Source organism: Sciurus carolinensis, unplaced genomic scaffold, assembly GCF_902686445.1.
Source record: "Sciurus carolinensis unplaced genomic scaffold, mSciCar1.2, whole genome shotgun sequence".
In the NCBI taxonomy this organism is placed as follows: domain Eukaryota; kingdom Metazoa; phylum Chordata; class Mammalia; order Rodentia; family Sciuridae; genus Sciurus; species Sciurus carolinensis.
Genome location: NW_025920143.1, coordinates 631,760 through 651,799, shown reverse-complemented (window position 1 = coordinate 651,799; position 20,040 = coordinate 631,760). Strand labels below are relative to the sequence as shown.

The following is a 20,040-nucleotide window of genomic DNA, read 5'->3' as shown; positions in this document are numbered from 1 at the left end:
TTAAACTTCAGTGGTAAAATTGTTCTGGTAATGATGACTCTTAAGTGAAGAAAAGGAGGTCTTGTATGGTTGGGACTTGTCGACTCCAATAACATTTGCTGAAATGGTTCACATGGTGACCACATTGCTGCCTTACCTTCTGATGTCTCACTCATAAAAATATCAGGTTCTGTGTTTCACAGTTGATTTTTTTCACATAACAGTTTCTTAGTTTAAAAAATATGCTAAATCCACGTGACTAAAAATGGGCACTTTTTATAACTATATATTTTGTCTCAGTTTTTTCCTTTTTATTATATTTCTTGCTTTGCATTGGCAGTTATACAGCTTAAAACTGAATTGGGGCATAAACTTTGAAAGTAGAAATGATGGTGGGAAATAAATGTGAAGATGATGTCTCTCTCTGTCATTCTGATAGTCTTTACTGTCATGCATCTCATTATTCTCTTTCTTTTGTTAGTTACTTGAATCATTTTCAGTGAAGAACAGCCCCTAATGGGGAGCTTCTCAAGGACAAGGACTGTTACTGCACTTTTGACCCTTCACAGTACCCAGCACATTCAGGGTGGTCAAAAAATAATAAATGAACAATTGGATTTATGAAACTGGTTATTTAGTACTATTTTTATTATAACAGTTTATTGAGTATACTGTGAAAGATTTCATGAAATGTTTACAGAAGTATTTTAATGAATCAAAACTTAGGTAATCTGGAAGTAAAAATCATCACCTTCATGATCATTTACATGTCTGGCATTTGTCTTCTGTTTTCAGTGTTGTGCTGATTGCTAAGCTATACTTAGCAATGAATTGAATATTATCTTGGAGCATATTTTATGAGTCCTGTAAACAACTATTAAATTAGTGTCTAAAAATTCTGAGCAGTAGTCTGATGTGGTGGCACAACCCTGTAATCCTAGTGGCTTAAGAGGCTGAGGCAGGAGAACTGCAAGTTCGAAGTCAGTATCAGCAATTTAGCAAGGCCCTAAGCAACTCTAGGAGACCCTGTCTCAAAAAGAGATTCCATGTTCAATCACTGGTAACAAAAAAAAAAATCTGAGCAGTGTAGATAATTTACCTCAAAGTAGTACTTCTTAAAATTTTAAAGAAATACTTCCTATTGATTTTGATGTGCATGCAGGTTTAAGATCCACTGCCTTAGGATCATTTCGCTGCAATTGTGAAAAAGACATACTTGTTCACACATTGTAGCCTGATATTGTAGGGGCTACATGAATGTCCATGTCTTTCTCCCTGAACAGTGTCACACATGGCTAGTTAACAGTCATTGCTCTCTCTGAAACTCAGGATCAGAAAGAGAGTTAAGCTTGTGGTATGCTTAAGTTTTCAGACAAAAAAGATTACACATTAACTGTTCTAATATTGATGCTTTAGTGTGCATTATCTCATAATTCACTAAGTTATGTAGATAACAGTGCTTTCTAATACTTTCATTCACCCAGTGGTACTGAAGAGTTGACTTGGGAATTTTGTCATTCGCAGTAGCATGTCCTTCTGTGGATTTGTTTATATAAAGTAGACAGACAAATACTTCAATGTTTTACAGACAAGACTTGTCCTGGCTCTGAGAATTTTATAGAGTAGTTGCTGATTTGCTGATTTGCTTTTGTACTAAGATGATCTTCATCTAAGCATATGTTCTTGCAAAACTATTAAACTTTACACATTTAACTGTAAATTTCAAGTAAGAGTGCATTAACTTTACCCCTGGTTTGCCAGTTTGTTAAAGAAAAAGTTCATAAGTAGCAGCATAAATAAGTTGTGTGCGCTTATTGAAGTGAACAAACTTCTGTTTGGGATTTAATATTTACCAAAAGTTTGACCGAGCCAAACAGTATGTTGGAAACATTGTTTGAAAAGATGTGCAAGTTGTCTATTCTTACAGATATTCTGTAATGCTAGCCTTGAGTTTAACATAACTGTTCTGGAGCTATGTACATGGGATGACTGGTTTAATACTCTGTTGATTGCTTTAAGTGAACTTTACTGTGGCATTAGGCTGTTGGCCCAGTGTGAATGATGTCATTCAAAACAGCCCTATGAAACTTTAATTTTATATACTATAAAAATGTTATTGAAGGGACTATGGTTGTGGCTCAGTGATAGAGCTCTTACCTAGCACTTGTGAGACACTAGGTTTGATTCTCAGCACTGCATATAAATAATGAATAAAAAAAGTCCATCAATATCTAAAAAAAATGTTTAAAATGTTATTGAGGATAGTGAAAACAAATGGGAGAAATTTATTTCTCAGTTCAGTACTAGGAACCAGGAATAATTACATGTTCTTCATTGAGCAGTGATGTGTATTCATCTTGTGGACAATGGCATACATAATTTCTTGCTTCATGTATGAGATTATAAAGCTTATAAATGAATTATTGGCCTATTCCTAGCAAGTTAAATGACATTACAGTTCCAACTATTTTTGTGTTTCATTCATGCCCTACTTTGCCATAATTAAATAAAAAGTTAAAATAATTTTAATTACTGAATTACTTTTTGGGGGAATCAGGCAATGCATTTTTAAATTAATTATAATAATGGATAAGAGTGGGTGAATTTTATACCTATATTCATCAAAGTATTATATACCTCTAGGTCTAGGTGGAAAAAAAAACACATTTTGGGTGGAGGGAAAGAAAAAGCAAGGGAGAGAGAGACAAGAAAGAGCACACAGGCCTGATATTTAAGAAAGTGCTTATAATGCTTCAGAGAAGATAGTTATTTAAATAAAAGATGAGGGAAAATACCAATGATTTTTGACTCAAATATAAATCATGGAAAAATATTCTTAAATAAAAGCAGGTAATGAATATTAAAGCATGAAAATTAATGAGAATGCATTTGCTTTAAATCAAGTCCAGTTTAGTAATCAATAGTCAATACTGTGCGAAACTTTAACTAAACTGTGTTTACTTTTTATTAGTTTGGCCATAAAATAAGTTCAGGTTTGATATTCCAGGTGCACACCTATAATCCTGGTGACTCATGATGCTGATGCAGGAGGATTCCAAGTTTGAGGTCAGCCTGGGCAACTCAATGAGACCCTGTCTCTATAAACAAAAAATAAAGCTGGAAGCTGGATGAGGTGGCAGATGCCTGTAATCCCAATGCCTCAGGAGACTTATGCAGAAGAATCCTTAGTTCAAAACCATCCTTAGCAATTCAGCAAGGCCCAAAGCAACTTAAAGAGACTGTCCCTAAATAAGATGTAAAATGTTCTGGGGATGTTGCTCAATGGCTAATTGCCCCTGAGTTCAGCCTTTAGTACTGCAGCAAAGCAAAACAAAACAAATTGTAACCACCCCTTACATGTAAGATTCTTTTTTGGGAGATGGGCACAGGATGAGAGTGGTTTGTGAAAAATAAGGCAAAACAAAAGACTGGTGATGCCACAGAGATGGCCGATCACCTTGGATAATGATGAAAGAGCCGTGACGTGGGAGACTCAAGGGTCACAGAAGAATTGCAGCTGCCAGGGAGGCAGGCGGGACCTGCACAGGGAGCAGCATCCCTGACTGCCTCACTGTCCCTGGGTGAAGAATGAAGGCTCCATGAGCGGATCCAGGCCTGGCAACGCTGATCCAGGATGGGCGGGCACAGATCCAAGAGTGGTGCTATGCCTGGCAGCAGGGATTGGGATGGCAGCTGTGACCAGGGAGTGACCAGGACTTTACGGAAGGGTGCTGACCCATGTGCCTTGGTGGCCATGTGCATTGGAGGTCACAGTTGTTGTTTCCAAAGGCCACCCATTCATTCTTTCAATGCTCTGCTGTGAGGTGGCTTTTGGATATTTAGGTTCTGGCCTTCTATTGCTGTGTACTCAGTACTTTCCTTGGTGTCTTTCTCTCCTCTGCCCATCTCTCTGCCCAGTCATGTGCTTTCCAGAAAGCAGGCATAAGCTAAAAGACAACTCCATCCTGTTTCTTTGTAGGGGGTATCAGTGGATATGTAGGATACCACAGGAGGTTGAGTCACTGGGTTGATGAGAACTTGTGGGTAACTTTTAGTTTGGATGGTCTCTGCTCTTCTGGAACCCATTGAACAAATTTCATATTCCCCATAATGACAGACGGAAACTCTGTGGATCCTACTGACCTCCAAGAAGAGGGGGAGGCAGGGTGGAGGGGAAAAATTCCCACCACACAGCTGCAAGAACAAAATGGTGCTCTCCAATGCCTTGGGTACCAGTAGCCAGAGTCAAGAGATGCGGAGACTTCTGTGTCACCAGTGCAAGTGTGGAGCCTTTGTCCAAGGAAGTCCATGAGGACAAGGGCCATAAGCAGCCAGTGAACTCAGGAGCTTGTGGGCTGCTTGACCTGCTTAGCAAACATTATTGAAAATTGAAATTTCTGTATTACCAACAGGCTTTAACTTCTGGGGTGACAGCAAAAGAGAAAGCCTTTATGACTGCTACCAGGTGGCATAAAGACACTCTTTCAGAGTTCCCTATAGCATGAAAAAGAAAGCAATAGTCCTTGGCCCCAGAAACGCCCACCCGTAACCTCCCACCTGCTTACCTAGGTGGTGTGTGGTTTCCATGGGATTTGCTTCATGGTTTTTGTTTTAGCCCATAGATCAAGTCGAGCTTATGGAAGGTTGATCAGTTTCAGTCAATGTTAAAAATTAGTTCAAGACCATTTTGGAGAAAAATAGTGCTTTTCTGCTATTTCCTAGTAATGGTCTGAAATACAAGCAGCAATTTTTCTCTTGAGCTTGTACTACTTGGCTGTGTGAGAAATTCCCCTAATGGGTTAGACTTAGCATTGTCCCCCTTGAAATGAAAATCCTGGTGTTTAAAACTTCATTTTTATAAGTACTTGAACTCAGTAATTTTTATACCTTTGATTAAATAAGTAAAAATACATTATTATTGGGTTAATAATTACTCTAGATATGGGCAGATTTTTAACCATCTCATTGCATTATTATAGCACAGAAGCAAAATTTCACTTATATATTTGAATTAAATGGCAGTCTTTCAGGATTGGAATCAGAAATAATAAGTTCTACTGCAATTTACATGTTAAGTTCTATAACCCCGTGATAGTTCAACCATTTGTTTAAAAAAAAAAAAAAACAGTAGGTGGCCTGTGGTCTGATTTTCAAAGAATAATTTTATTTTACATCCAGCACAAGGTCCAGTTGAATGTTTCATTACATTAAAATTTCACCAAGTGACATAAACCTTGTAATTAAAAAAGCGTTCACTTTTTACTGAATGCCCAGGTAATTTTCAAAAACATTTCCTGCAAAATGTGGTGTGGAGCATGCTACAGAAATTTTGTCACATATTACCCTTAGACTTGTTTTAATTTAAATTATTCAAGCTCTGATTTCCCCCATTCTTTTTTGATAAAGAACCTTAAGAATTCAATGGAAATAAGCATCAGTGATTACTTTGCTTCAGCCTTCAGGATCACTCTCCACCACCACTCCGATGGACTTCCTGTCCCGTGCTGGGCTTCCTGTCTTCTGAATGTCTTACTATTTTTCTGTGTCTCGCATGGCCTTGTTCATGTCATGCTTGTGTAATTAGGGTGTTCCTCTGGCCTGTCTTCATAAGGGGGAGTCACTGCTGCCACGGCTATTCTGGTCTCCTGCAAGGAGGTTGTGCAGAATTACCCATACCATCCAGATCCCAAAATACCCACCTTGCCCACAGGCACCTGTAGGGTCTGCACTGTAGTGACATTATTCTTAGACATGCTGCCTGGGACTTCTAGGAATGGTGTCCCAGCAATGACCAATTGGGATCTGACTGTAATCTGGTGCTGCTGTATACATTTGGGCAGGGGCTACTACTACTGGGAAGCACTGAGAAAGAAAAAATGTTACACTCTGTTTTCAAAGCAGAGATGTCAGGAAATAAATAGCTGGCAATGCCAATGAGGAACCCACAAGCGGAGAGAGCTACTGGGGCATAAGGCAGTCTGGTGCAAGCTCAGAAAGGTCATGGTCTGGTGGAGGAAGTGGGCCTTCTTCATGGGCCCAAGAGAAATCCTCAGGACCCCTCCCCTGGTACCAGATGGGGCATATTTCCTGTTGAGGAGGAATGTAGACCTCTGGTGACCTTGTGGCACTCTTGGGATATTGTTGGTTTCCTTGCTTTGTATTTGTGTATAAATCTGTGTATGGTGAGAAATTTTTTAACTTTAACATGATGCAGATTGTTAGTACATGTGGCCTGGGGCTTTTAAAAGGAAAAGACTAGATGCACACATATAGATCCATAGGCACAGGCTCAGGATAGCCTGAACTGGTCACATTGCTCTGTCAGGTGGCCTGGGACAGTCTGCAGGCTGTGGACCCTTGGCGTTGCAACCTGCACCTTCTGGTCAGCTTCCTTGTGACTCTTTATTCATGTGCTTTCCCCTGCATGCCACTAATGTGCCACTAATTTGGATGTGAATGCAAAGGGAAGAAGGAACCAATCAGAAAGTCACGCATTTTCACCCCAGGAGGAAGAGACCAAAGCACATCATTTAATCTGTGCTGCATGTGAATCAGTGGAAACTGAATGGAAGCCTCCCCGGGCCATGGCTGGGGTGCCCAGTTTTACCAAAAGGTAAAGGAATGGAAGCAAGATATGCCAAGTGGCATAAAGAAAAGGAGGATGAAAGAAGAAGTTGGGTCTGGTCGCTCTGTCCAGGGTGCAGGGACCCTCCTTTATCAGATGTCCCTTCTACTAATTTGAGATGTTTGGTGATAAATCCACAAACTCTTTTTGGAGGACTCTTTTTCTGATTAGGTGCAACTAACTGAGAGATGAAAGGCATTGCCTAACAACAGACAGAGGATGGTTCATAGGAAACACCAGGCCCAGGAATGTGTGCCTTGTGGAAACACCTCAAAGGTAAAAGGTGTGTGTGCTTACATTGTAATAAGAAGGAATGAAGGAAAGGACATTGTAGGGTCTACTCCAGAGCATCAGGCCAAGCTCACAAGAGGCAAGCAGAAGTCATTCCCAACACCATTGACCGCAGACATGTTCTTGGCCAGCCCCAGATCCAGGGCTGTCAGCCTGAGAGTGGCAAAAGAGGAGGTGCATGTGACTTCCTTCCTGTGAGCCCAAAGCCCAGCATGAAGTAAGATCTTGCCAGAAGTACCTGGAAAGCCATGGTGACAGTCCTGAGCCACTGTCTATTCTCACTCCTCAGGTGGGTCAGTGGTCTTGACTTTGTGCCTACTGGTCACTGTCAGTTCTGAGCATTTTCTTATAGGTTTCTTTTATTTTTCACAACTGAAGTTTCTTCTTCCCTTTCTGTCTTCACTTATCCTATGGGCATCTGTGCACATGTTTGGTTTTCTTCTTTTGCACCAATGACTGGTTCTGCCCTAAAAGGAGTCTTGTGGCCAGCAAAGCTTGAACATTTTGATAACATACGTGTCCAGTAAAAATGTCTCTGCATGCTTGCAAAATAAGAAGGCCTGTTGTCTGATGAGCACACTGTGAGCCAATGCCCAGGACTACTGGCTTGTTTTCTGTCAAACTTCTTGGGCACAGCTGGGCACACCTGCACACACCTGTGCACACCTGGGCACACCTGGGCTCTTCTTTCCCAGAGATGGTGCCTTCATATGGGACAGTCATTCCTGCCCAGAGAGGAAATATCTGTGGAAGATAAGATAAACTATATTGATTTTAGTACTTAATGTGAGCTGTTTGGGAATATTTTATGAAATTGTACTTGATGAGTCACTGGGATTTTAAAAAACTTGTTGGCCCATAAAAAGAATGAACAGTAGTACTCTACAGTCCCAAATACATTAAAACTAGGATTGATTTAGGTTTGGGATGTTTCTCCCTCCTTACCCTATTTTCCCCTGTAGAAAATTAAACAAAGTCAACAACTGAGACATGTAGAGACATTTCACCAGCCTGTTGGATTGCAGAGAAAACAAAATTTTAAATGATTGACATTTTGTCCGACCCATTTTACTTGTCTGGAACATTTCAAAGCATCCAGTTCTAATGTTGAGAGTCCCAAATAAATGATACCCGATTGTGGTACAAACCCCAGGAAGAATTTTTCGTGTAAATCACCACACTGAGTGAAGCCTAAACAGCTTCCAAAGGAAGGGCACAGAGCAATCAAAGTGGGGAGCAAGTCACATTTAAAAAATTTAGCCACTAAATCGGACTGTTCATTCTCTGCATTTCAGCAGGATGTACTTGGAGCAGAGCCGGTCTGGATGCTCTTGTGCACTGTGCTGAGGGGGCCAAGGAGGAGATGCTCCCTCTTTAAAATGTGCCTTGATTGTGAGTGAAGAGCTGCTGGCTGATGCACCCTGGATGGGGAGAGTTTTCTGCTCCATTTGACTGGAGAGCTTCTTGCAAAGATGCTTCTTCATTTCATTGTGTCTCTTGTAGTAAAAAAGGGGAAGGGGAAATGCCCTCTGGAGCAGGAGAGGGTGCTGCAGTTTCTGCCATGGTTCTGGCACCCCGGGCCCAGTCCAATCCCCCCAGGCTAGCAATTTTATATCTAAAGTAAATCTAGCTGGAATGAAGAAACGCAGCATACAGCTGCCCCTGCTCGGGGCCCACAGATATTACCAAAATCTGATTAAGTAGCCCTTAATCCCCTGTCGCACGTTTTCATTAGTGTAATGATCATTTTTGCCAAATATCTAGCAGAGGGGGAAGGTGACGAAGGAGAAGAGGACGCAGGATCCCGCGTGCTGGCAAACACCACCAACCGTAGGGGATGAGGAGTTGAGGTGATCCATGTGCTGAAATATTTTTGCTTCTTTTTCTAGAAAATGTGCAATTTGGTCAGGCAGAAAAAATTGAACAGAGCCTTCCAAGCAATAAATCACTGGATTGCTGGTAACATTCATACAATGCAGATATATTGTTACTGTAGGAGTCAGACAGCCTCTCCTGCACCCAGACTGTCCCTAGGAGGTGACCTTGCAACAGTGTAGTAATCAATCATTGTGACATAGGACACACTGTTTTTGTTTAATATTACACTATTGGAATATATAGTAAACAAAGTGTAAAGGAAATTTGGAAGCAGGCACTATATAAGGAAGGCTGCCATTGGCCAGCTGCCTGTGGGATTCACCTTCTTCCAGCCACCAGCGTCTCCTGCTCTGGGCGGTGGCTGTCCAGCATATCTGCCCAGCCCAGGTGGCATTTATGTATGGAGCTGGCGGACAGCAGTTAAATTTTTAAGGGAAATAAAACCAGAAGTTTGTAGAGAAAGGAGCTGTGACTTACAGCCCTGGACTGGAAGAGAGTTTTGAGGCTCAGTCTTGATCTCCCTTTTTCCCTTTACACTCACTCCCTCTGTATTTTTCTGACCAAAATACTAAAAAACAATGAAATTTGATTTCAAACATACACATTCAGAAATGCATCTTGCCCGACTCATGACCTCCAGAGTGTTCTGGCAGGGGAGGGAAGCAGGACCCTGTGATGTCCCATGTCAAGGCAGGCTGGCTCCCCAAGGCCTCATGTGTCTGTGGAACACCTATTACCTTGGAAGCAAGCTACACCCTTGAAATGGGGACTCGGGCCTTACTAACCAGCTGGGCTGATATTTTCAGTGTGGACCACTCTGGGGTCAGGCTAATTCAGAGCACTCATTGCTACTGATGTGATCAATTTTATTTCCAAGGAAAAAGGGGCTTAAATTAATCATGGAAGCCAGTCATGGAAGTCTCAATTTTCTTTGCCTCTGGCACTTCCTACAGGTGCAGATTCTTTGGACAGGATGCTGCTGTGTTGGTTGATTCTGGATTTGGGGCAGGTACACACACCCCACCACCAGAGTCAGGGCATGGCTTTGTTTGGGGTGCAGCAACATCAGCCAGATCATGGGCCTCAGCTAGGGGAGAACTGGACTCTAAACACATAGTGGAGGACCTTCTAGCCAGCATCCACTGAAGGGCCACGTCTTAGTCCACACCATCTGCAAACCTTTCTCCCCAACATATCTGAATTCTTGTTTTTCATGGCACATCAGCAAATCAGAAAGAGTAAATGGGTTTTTACAACATGAATTGTAGGGCCTCTATATGAGGATGATAATCATACCTGCAGAGGAAGACAACTGCAGAGTCCTTAAAACCAGCATCATGAAAGGCATCCACAGAGTCAGCAGCCTTGCGTATCGCAGGTGGGCACAGAGCCCATTTCAATCTCTGGAAATGAGGTTCCAGGACCACACATCCAGGTTTCTCCTGGAGTCACTGGAGTGGGGGCATGAGCAAAGTCCCATCAAACACAGGGCCCAGGGTGGCAGAAGAGCACCTAGGGAGAGACCTGGGTCTGCAGGAAACCTCAGGACCCTGGGCAGTGCTGAGAAAAGTATGGAAAAGAGGGGGCAGAGAGTCACTAATGGGCCTGACTGTTGGACAAGATCATGTGGTTCCATCGACATGGGTCCCACCTGGACCTGACAGGTTGAGGAGGTTTGGTCAGCTAGTGACAGTGAGTCCATCCTGAGTGTGTATGTGGGCACATGTGTGCAGAAAGTTTGTATCAAGTCAGAAGGAAATCTCACCTCATTTATATCAAGCATCCTCAGAAGAGGCAGCAACAAAGCAGTTTCCAGTGGGAGAGAGATGGAGTGGCATGGAAACAGAGATAAATAGCCCCTTGTCTAGGACCAAAATTGCCTCTGGGAAGCAAGAACAGAGACTGGGGAGTACAAGGAAAATATATGTCACACACACACACACACACACACACACACACACACACACACCAGTCTCCCCCCCATGGAGTGGCCCCACTTCACAGTCCTGGCACCTGATGGCAGGTTGGACCCAGATGCAGGGCCTGATCCTGGCTTCTGTGGCTAGCAGAGGGCACATGAGATACAAATGGCCCCTCCTCTTTCTTCCCTGGAGATAATCCAGGAACCTCAGTAGCGACTCTGCCTCTGCCTTTGTTAATTCACACATTTAAAAAATAGCAGCTGTCAGTAAACATGTGGTCTCCCAAACCTGTTTTAGAGGAAAGAAATTGTAGCCCATGAAATATTATAAACTTTTAAGTAGCAGAGCCCCTTGAAAAGCTTTCAGTTGGACTCAGCAGTATTTATTTCTCCTTCTTGCTGAAGTATGAGTTGCCATGTGCTTTGTATTCATGCTGGGTGAGCCTGCCTCCTCTCTGCCTACCCCAGCTCAGCAGACGAGCCATGTGGCTGTATGAAATATGCTACCCTTCCTGCCCTCAGCACCATGTTCTTGTTGCGAACCCTTCCCGGGCAGAAGTTGTCCTAGGTATCATGTCTCAATATATGATGTTATTCTTGAAGAAATGCTACTGTTCCCCCCAGCAGGGGTGACTTGAGAGCAAGGGGTCCTTAATGTGCTGCAAGAAATTACAGACAACTGAATCCAATTTGCATAGCTTTAGCTGTGCTAAAATTCCAGTCTCCAAAGGATAGAGGCAAAAAAAAAAGTCCATCTTTATGTGTTTAATTATCTGACTTTAAACTACCTAAGTTATAATTGCTACAATGAACATTCAAAACTTGGGGGGCAAAAGCAGTGAGTATTTTTCAAATTGCTGCACAGAAAAACTCTGAGTGAATTTAAAAAAAAATACAAAAAACAAGACCATAGGAATTCATTTACTGGGGTGGTTAAAATGAGAGTTGATATAAATTATCAGCATCTCAAGATCCTGTTTAATCCACCAAATTCCCAGAAGCCCCATACTTAATGTAAATATGTTTATGTAATTTTTAAAAACAGAAAGTTAAGGTCATAGACAGAATATCATCTCCTCTCATTAAAAATTATATGCATTTATTTTATAGTTTAAACTGTCCAATATTTATTTGAAGGGTTAATTGCATATTTCAAAAAGGAAATCAAAATACAAGAGTCATTGTTTAGCCTGGAAATTCCTCACCAACAATAAAAATGGAGTGTCTATAAAAAGTGTATTATTCTCAACCTTAAGGCCAGAAACAAATGTGATTCTTCAAATTTGCTTTTCCTTTAAAAGTGTGGAAGGACTGCACTTAGATACTATGTGACTCCAGAAGCAATTGATTGATTTAAAATAATAGTAATGTGCACTTTAGGATCTTACCTCTGAAGACCCTGAACATGAAATATTCCAAACAAAATATCAAGAAGAGAAACATTGCTCAAAGCAATCTGAATGTGAATAGGTTCCCAGATTCATTTTGGCGGCTACATATTCTAAATATCTCTCTCAAAGCTTTGTTTCAGGAAAATAATTCAGGCTTTCTCCAGTTATGTTTCAAAGAAAAAACCCAAATTAAGGACTTCCTCGAGTGAGGAAGTATTTGTTGTCTCAAGTACCTGGCAAAGGAAACGGGCAAATATTTAGATGATTTTATCTTTTGTTCAGTCAACTGCTATTGTGGAGCCTGCAATATCTACTTTAGAGAGAAAAAGAGAGACCAGCAGAATAATCTGTTTTGTATTAGGACGCTCATCGATAAGCTTCCTTAGGATCCGAATTTTCAGTAGTTGGTTCTGGCTGTCAAAGATGTTCCTTTTGCGTTAAATAAAGGTGAGATGAGGGTGAAGTCTGCTGACAGGGTACCAGGAATTCAGCACAGGAGCACTCACAGCCACAGGGCTCCTTCGCAGAATCACATTACATACCTATCGACAAGCTGGGGCTCTTTGGGGAATGTTCATTTTTGCTGCGGCCCCATCCTGAGTCCCACCTCCTGCAACAGCCCTGGGTGTCAGGTAGAGTTGGGCAAGACAGGATTGAGCTATCACCCCCCATGCTGTGTGTTAATTTATTGTTTCAGACATTTTCATATCTGATTAATTTGCACCCAACCACCACGACTGCACAAAGTTCTCAGGCTCTGGCAGTCCAAGTGGCACTGGAGTGTGAATGGCTAGCACTGTGAAATGGCTTTTTTCACAGCGCACGCCCAGGTATGTCCTTGGAGAGCACAGCTATGCTCACCCTGCAGAACCGGGCATGGAAAGCAGCATATGCAGTCAGCCAGTATGCTGAGGTGTGACACAAAAACCAAAATCTTGGCTTTTTAGTAAATAGGAAAAGAAATTGTGGTGCTGCTAGATCCCAGTGTGAGGCTCTTTAGGAAATGGTGTAATTATTCTCAAGAAAAGTCAGGGTCACAGCTGCTTGGAATTTACATAAAAAATACCTTCTCCCTAGTTTTGTTTGGCGATTATGTAGAACCTGCTGGAAAGGTGTTTGCTTCTGTTTGTCAGTTGAGTGCACCGGGTCCCTGCTCCAGTTCTGCCCCAGGCTGTCGCCCAGGCTGCACGCTTGGATGCTGAAGGAGGCCAGAGGAAGGACTGGGGGAGACAAAGACAGCCTCTGTGTTCCTTTCCTCTCAGAAATTCTCTATGCTATTAAAAAATTATAAAAAACCAAAAGGACTTAATGCAGACAGTTACAGGGAACAAGCAGGGAAAAGGTGTTTGCCAAGGCCAGAGGCACTGGAGCCTAAGCACGGAGCAGGGACGTCTGGGGAGGGCCAGGGGCGAGCTGGACCTGTGGGCCTGCGTCTGTACACACCTTCCCAGGGAGGACAGCAGGTTTCCCACAACAGCCCCTGGCCTGGCTCCAGGCTGGGCGTCTCTGCCCCACCCCTGCCTGGAAGGGCTTCTCAGCAGCCCTTCAGCTCGCCCCAGAGAGCAGGGCTCCAGATCTAGTTCAGTTTTCTATCCAAGGCTCCCATTTAAAGAGCTGGCAGACAACTGGAGCAAACTCCTGTGCTTTCCCCTAGTGAACAAACACAACCCTTGTCATTTCAGGTATAGTGAAGCACTGCCAGCGAGCATCATCTGCGCCTTCCTCTTGGGCAACTCATTTCAAAAATCAGGCCAGGACTTTTGTTAGCACAACACGCCTTGCTTACCAATCAGGAAATAATTGGTGAGTCAACCGTTGCCAGGGAGCAGACCAAGCACTACCTGACGCCTACAGGGGCAGGAAACGGGCCTCGGAGCACCGGTTTTGATTCATTAGTCACTGTGAATGTCCTGAGGCAAAGGGCACTTGCTGATGCCCCAGCCACGGATGTGCAGCAGTCCTGTGCACACGTGGCAGGTGGAGCTGGGGTCATGTACACCAGGCTAACGCAGAGCCTGCTCTTCAGAAGCAGGTACTTAAAGCTCAAACATACACAATGGGGGCCATCCCCCTTTGGAGGGATGTGCTGAGCGAAAGCCTGCAGGGACGTGAACCCAGGCCAGTGTCTACAGAAGTCCTCCATTCAACTTTATTGAATTTTGTCAGGATGGCAGGCTAAAGTGATTGTAGCACTTACTGACTGTATTTATGTTTTCTGTGTCATCCACCCTGTTTCTGACACCAGGAAATGTTCAGCATGAGGGACTCATTCAATGACATATTTTTAACTACACTATAAAACATTTCAGTCTCCTCTCTTTCTGAAATCCATAAACAGCTCATTTCATCTCCTAGTAATACAGCTGGAATCTGGGAGTTTCATCTGCTAATTATTTGGCACTGTTTTGCTGTTTTAAATCATTGTGCTGCATGGTGTGATGAGGCGGCTGCCTTCATCCTGGAAATGAACCCTGGCCTGCACCTGGGGCTGGTCCTGGCTCTGACTATGGCTGCCATTTGGACTAGGCTGCATTCAGTAAGTGCTAGGTGTCTGGATCTGAGAGGACTCAGCAAATTCGCCCCTGGGGTGTGGACAACACAAAGACCAAGGCTCTGGGAGTCCTGGCACCATCAGGATATGGGAATGAATTGGAAGGAATTTCTGAGAAAGCAAAACAAAACAAAAATCTGAGCAGCTCATAATGAAAAGTGTTTTTTGAAATCCTTAAAACTGGGCTTTGCTTTTTCCCTTGCCAAAGACACCATCTCCCAATAATAATCTCTCTTTTATTTTCCAGCTGGACTAAGGGAAGTAAATATAGCTCATGTCTTGTTTTTAATCCTGAGAGCCCTCACCTTTCAGAATGTGATAACCGGTTGAATTTTAGCTTTCTTGAGAAAGATGGCCATGCTTCCTTGCTGGCTTTTAAGAAGGTGAGTGGATGGGAGAACTGGAGAGGGAGGAGGGGGCAGATATTGTAAGTATGGAAATCCGTCTTCTCCCCTCTCCTCTCCGCTAATTAACAGCATGCCTGTTAGCTGGCTATATTTTATATGAAACTTATGGGCCTACCGTGGTTTTCTGGAAGGTGGCTGCTGACCGAGCCCAATGTCTGTGTGTCTGGTGATGAGGAGACAGCTTGGCACAGCGGGCAGGCCAGCTGCACCTCTTGTGTAGACTGTGCTGGCCATGGATGCTCCATGTCATACATCATTCCCAACTTCAAGCGCTGCTTCCTGAAGTCAGAATAACCCTCTCCTTCACTCCCATTACCACAAATCACTTTGTAATCCAACTCCCGAGTTGTGTTGAGCTAGGACCAGGCGCAGCAATCAGAGTCACAATGGCAGTGAAGTGACCTGGATGCCCCTTTCTGGATCAGAGAGAGAGCCCGCTCCCGACCTGGTGAGACACTGGGACCACAGGGAGCTGAGGCTGTGATGTCTTTTTAATTTTTCATTCAAAAACGTTGGGGAGCCCCATCTTGGCAAGGGGAGGGAGCTGCAGCCGCCGCTCCAGCAGTTTGAATTTCAGTTTCTCAGGACTCTGAGGCGGGCGCGCCACTGCTCCCTCAGACAGCCCAGGAGTCTTTGCTCGCAGGACCGCCGCCCGCCGCCCGCCACCCGCCTGCAGCCCGCCGCCACCGCCCCTCACCCGAGAGCCACGCGGGGAGGCCCGCCGCCGCTCGCGGGTGGCTAGCATCAGGGAGGACAGAGCCGGCCTCCCTCCGAGCAGCTTCCGCCAGAGACAGCGACATATCCCTGGGCTGAGCGCCGGCTGAGCCAGGAGGGCAGGCCGCGGCCCGCGCGGCCCAGCCGCCCGCGGCTCCGGATCGCCGCCCAACCTGGTCCTGTACCGCCGCCCCCCACGCCTTCGCTGCCGCCCTCCCACTCCCACCGCGCCCGGGCCTGCGGGGCGCGCCGCGCAGAGGGCTCTGGCCGCTGCTGCCGGCTGAATAGAGGCACTGCAGCCGCTGGATCAAAGAGGAAGACCGAGCCGCTGGAGAGGCGAGGGGCCGGGCCCATGGCGCAATCGCAGGAGGAAGCGGCAGAGGATGTCTCACCTGGCGGCCCGCAGCAGCTGGTGATCGCAGGTGGTGGGCTGTGGACCAGCGTGAACTGGACTTTGTCTGCAGGGGCCCGCGCGCCGCCTCCGCGGTTTCCAGCTCCCAAGGAGCCGGCGGTGCCCGCTGCCCGCCAGCCTTCTTCACCATGTCCAAGATGCTGGCCAAGAAGAACTGCTTCCAGATCACCAGTGTCACCACTGCCCAAGTGGCCACCAGCATCACCAAGGACACTGAGAGCCTGGACGACCCGGACGAGTCTCGCACGGAGGACGTCTCCTCCGAGATATTCGACGTTTCCCGGGCCATGGATTAAGGCCCCAAGGAGGTCTGTGAGCGCAGCTCCTCCGAAGAGACGCTCAACAATGTCGGGGACACGGAGACCCCCGGGACTGTCTCCCCAAACCTCCTCCTGGACGGGCAGCTGGCGGCCGCGGCGGCTGCTCCCGCCAATGGAGGAGGAGCTGTTTCAGCCCAGAGCATGGCCGGGGCGCTCGCCAGTTCCCTGGCGGCGGCCATCATCTCGGCCCCCACCATGGGGGCTCAGGGAGGCCCCTCTGCGGCGGGCCCGTCCAGCGGACCAGGTACTGCAGCCCCAGCGCAGCCCCCCACCACTTGCAGTTCTTGCTTTCGGGTGATCAACCTGGACCACGAGAGCGGGGAGCCCTACCGCCGCAGCAGATGGACGTGCATGGAGTACTATGAGCAGGACTGGGACAGCAGCGTCCTGACCCGTCCAGGGACTGCATTAGGCACAGCAATACTTTCGACCAGACCGCTGAACGGGACAGCGGCCTGGGCGCCACCGGAGGGTGGGTGGGTGGTGGTGGCCTCCATGCAGGGGGCGCCCGGGTCCGACTAGAGGACTGACAACTCCCTGACTGCTGTGTCACAGCTACCCGCGTCGGAGAAATTGAGCCAGCCCGCCCCGGCCCAGCCGCAGAACTTTAGCTTCGGGCAGCCGCAGCCGCCGCCGCCCGTAGGTGGGGCTGTGGCTCAAAGCTCGGCTCAGCTGCCGCTGTTCGCCGGAGCCGCTGCGGGGCCGCAGGCAAGGATGGCAGTCACACAGCCAAGCCAGTTCCCAGGTGCCAGGCCGGGCGGCGCCCCTTCGGGGCCCGGGGCACAGGTTCTGCCGCCGACGAACCTGGCGCAGCCCGCCGTGTCCTTGCCTCCGCACCCGGGCCTGGCCGGCGGCATCCCTGCAGCGCAGCACCCAGCGCACTTATACCCACAGCCTCAGATGCCGCTCGGACATTTGCTGCCAGTCCAGCCCTCAGGCCAGAGCGAGTACTTGCAGCAGCACGTGTCGGGCTTGCAGCCGCCAAGCCCAGCGCAGCCCTCGTCCACCAGCGCCAGAAAGACCCCTTCCGCCAGGGCCAGCTTTACCCTGGCCGCCTCAGCAGCCGCCGCAACTGAAAGGTAAGTCTTCTCAGCCCAGTGAAGCTGTGGCTCCGGGGCCAGGACCTGCGCAGGGCGGGTAGGCTGTGCCTTGTCCGCAGGCTGGTGTGCCCCTGGCTGCCATGGGAGGCGTGGTGCAGCCGGGCCTGGGTCCTGCCGGGGCCGGGCAGCCCCAGTCGGTTCCTCCGCCGCAGATCGGTGGCAGCAGTAAGTTGTCAGGTGTGCCTGGTGGCCCTCACACCGTGGTGCCCGGAGTTCCAAATGTGCCTGCAGCGTTGCCCGCTTTCTCCCAGCGTGCCTAGTGTGTCTACCACTTCTGTTACTATGCCAAATATACCCGCGCCTCTGGCCCAGTTGCAGCAGCTGAGTAGCCATACGCCTGTCAGTGGGAGCAGCAGTGTCATCCAGCACGTTGGGCTGCCCTAAACCCCGGGCAACTCCCAGCGCTCCAACTAGTCTACCACAGTCTGACCTAAGCCAGTTTCAGACTCAGACCCAGCGTTTAGTCGGGCAAGTTGACGATACTAGAAGAAAATCAGAACCCCTACCTCAACCGCCACTTTCTCTCATTGCTGAAAATAAGCCTATTGTGAAGCCTCCTGTTGCAGATGGCCTGGCCAACCCCCTCCAGTTAACACCTATGAACAACCTCTGTCTTCAGCATATAGCTATTCCTGTTGATGGCGATGAAGACAGGTATGGAGATCTTATTTTAAATATTGGATAGGAATGCTTGGCCAAGCGTCAGCACAGTCTGCAGCTTTGGGAAGTTATGTTTTTTCATTTCGGATGTGTTAAACCACTTTAGATGTGTAATAACCATCAAAGTTATTTTTGTGGGTTTTTAAAATAATTGGTATGTAGAAGAATACAATGAGATCTTAAAACTTTTTGTTTCTTAGTATCTTCACATTCTTTTCTTAACTTCACATTTCTAATTAGCCTTTTATTTTTGTTATAGACTTTTGTTGGTTTGAAAAATGCTCACTGAATTCTTTCATCTTCTCTGCTTTTTGTAATTCAAAGTTCATCTACTTTTATAGGTGATTTGCTTGTGGGGAGTCTTTCTTCCACTTGAGAAACTCTTAGAGAGTAGTACCGTGTAGTCCCCACATGTGAGCTCAGCTAGCTAATCTTTGAGAAACTTTACATGGATGGGACTACCAAGTAAAGAAACTGATTCCACAAGCTACCTAGAAAAATCTGTTTTTATAGATGCTCCCATTTTCATATATAAGGACAAACCTGAAATTCGGATTGAGTTCATTTTTTTCACCTTTGGTAAAAATTGACAGGCATCTAACCTCTTCTAGCTGCCAGATGCGAATTTTTTCTGATAAGTTGGTAAATAACCTTTTATTTACCTCTCTGTTTCTGTACACTGCCCCATATCTCTTCAAGTAATGGCTGGTTTCTAGACCACCCTCCTTTCCATACACAAGTACACCTATGAATGAAAAATACATCACACGTTTCTTAGTTTGTAAATATGTGATTATACTCCTCAGAGCTTTAATATGATCTTATGGACCAAAGCAGAGACATCTGTTGACTCTTGAAATGTATTCTTTAGGTTCTGACCTCAAAGATGCATTTATTTGTCCTCACTGTGTTAAAATTTGATCATCTCAAGAATCTCATTCACAGACACCTGAATGTTTGAACTACAGATACTACCATATCAGTAGTTGCAGCAGTTAATCTAGTGCAAGGGTTTTGATATGTCTGTAGTCCTGTTTTAAACATGACATTTCCCTCCCTCACCCCAGTCTTTTAAAATCTGTGTTTCTTATCAAATGTACATTTCTAATTTTTGTTTTAGCCTTTCATTGATTTTTAACATGCTAGTTTCCAAGATGTAATCTTACACTTTTGACTTTTTAATCACAGGACCAATGCACCTGGTGAAGGATTGAATCCATTAGGTAGAAACAGTAATTTTTTTTCGTTTTTAATGAAAATCCTTTGTAAAAGAGAGGGCATTTTAAAATTTTAAGTTTGAAGTCAGAGAGTTTTCCTGGCATGTGATTAATTATGAGATGGGTGCTTTTGAGGAAACCACAGTTTTACTAAAAATCTCAATTTTAATATGTTAGTTTTGGTCATTTTCTTGAATTCTGCATAAAGCTTTATTTGTAGTCATTCAAAGTAAAATAAATTGGAATGAGAGGTCCTGAGTAATTATGACAAACTTTGTGACTAGATGACAAATCCTTTAGATCCCAAGGAAATATTTGTAAATTTAGGACTTTAGTAAGTGCAATCTTTTTTTGAGAAAAGGAGGGAAAATGAGAGATTAACAAAAAAAAATTGGTGTGAGTTTTAATCAAACACTTAATTTTGTGATTTTTGGTTCCATTACCTAATATGAGACTCTATAAGTTCAATTTCAAGGTCATTCATATTGATGGACCAGGTCTTATATTAATCTATCTTAAATGTTAGACCTTTGAAAGGGCTGATGATTGTACTGCAAAAGTTCTCAGTTTTCAT

At 45.3% G+C, this 20,040-nt stretch overlaps 1 pseudogene; it reads left to right on the top strand.

Annotated features, from left to right (window-relative positions):
* The first annotated feature begins 16,297 nt into the window (after positions 1-16,297).
* On the top strand, positions 16,298-18,274 carry LOC124974318 (TSC22 domain family protein 2-like; annotated as a pseudogene).
* The last annotated feature ends 1,766 nt before the right edge of the window (positions 18,275-20,040 follow it).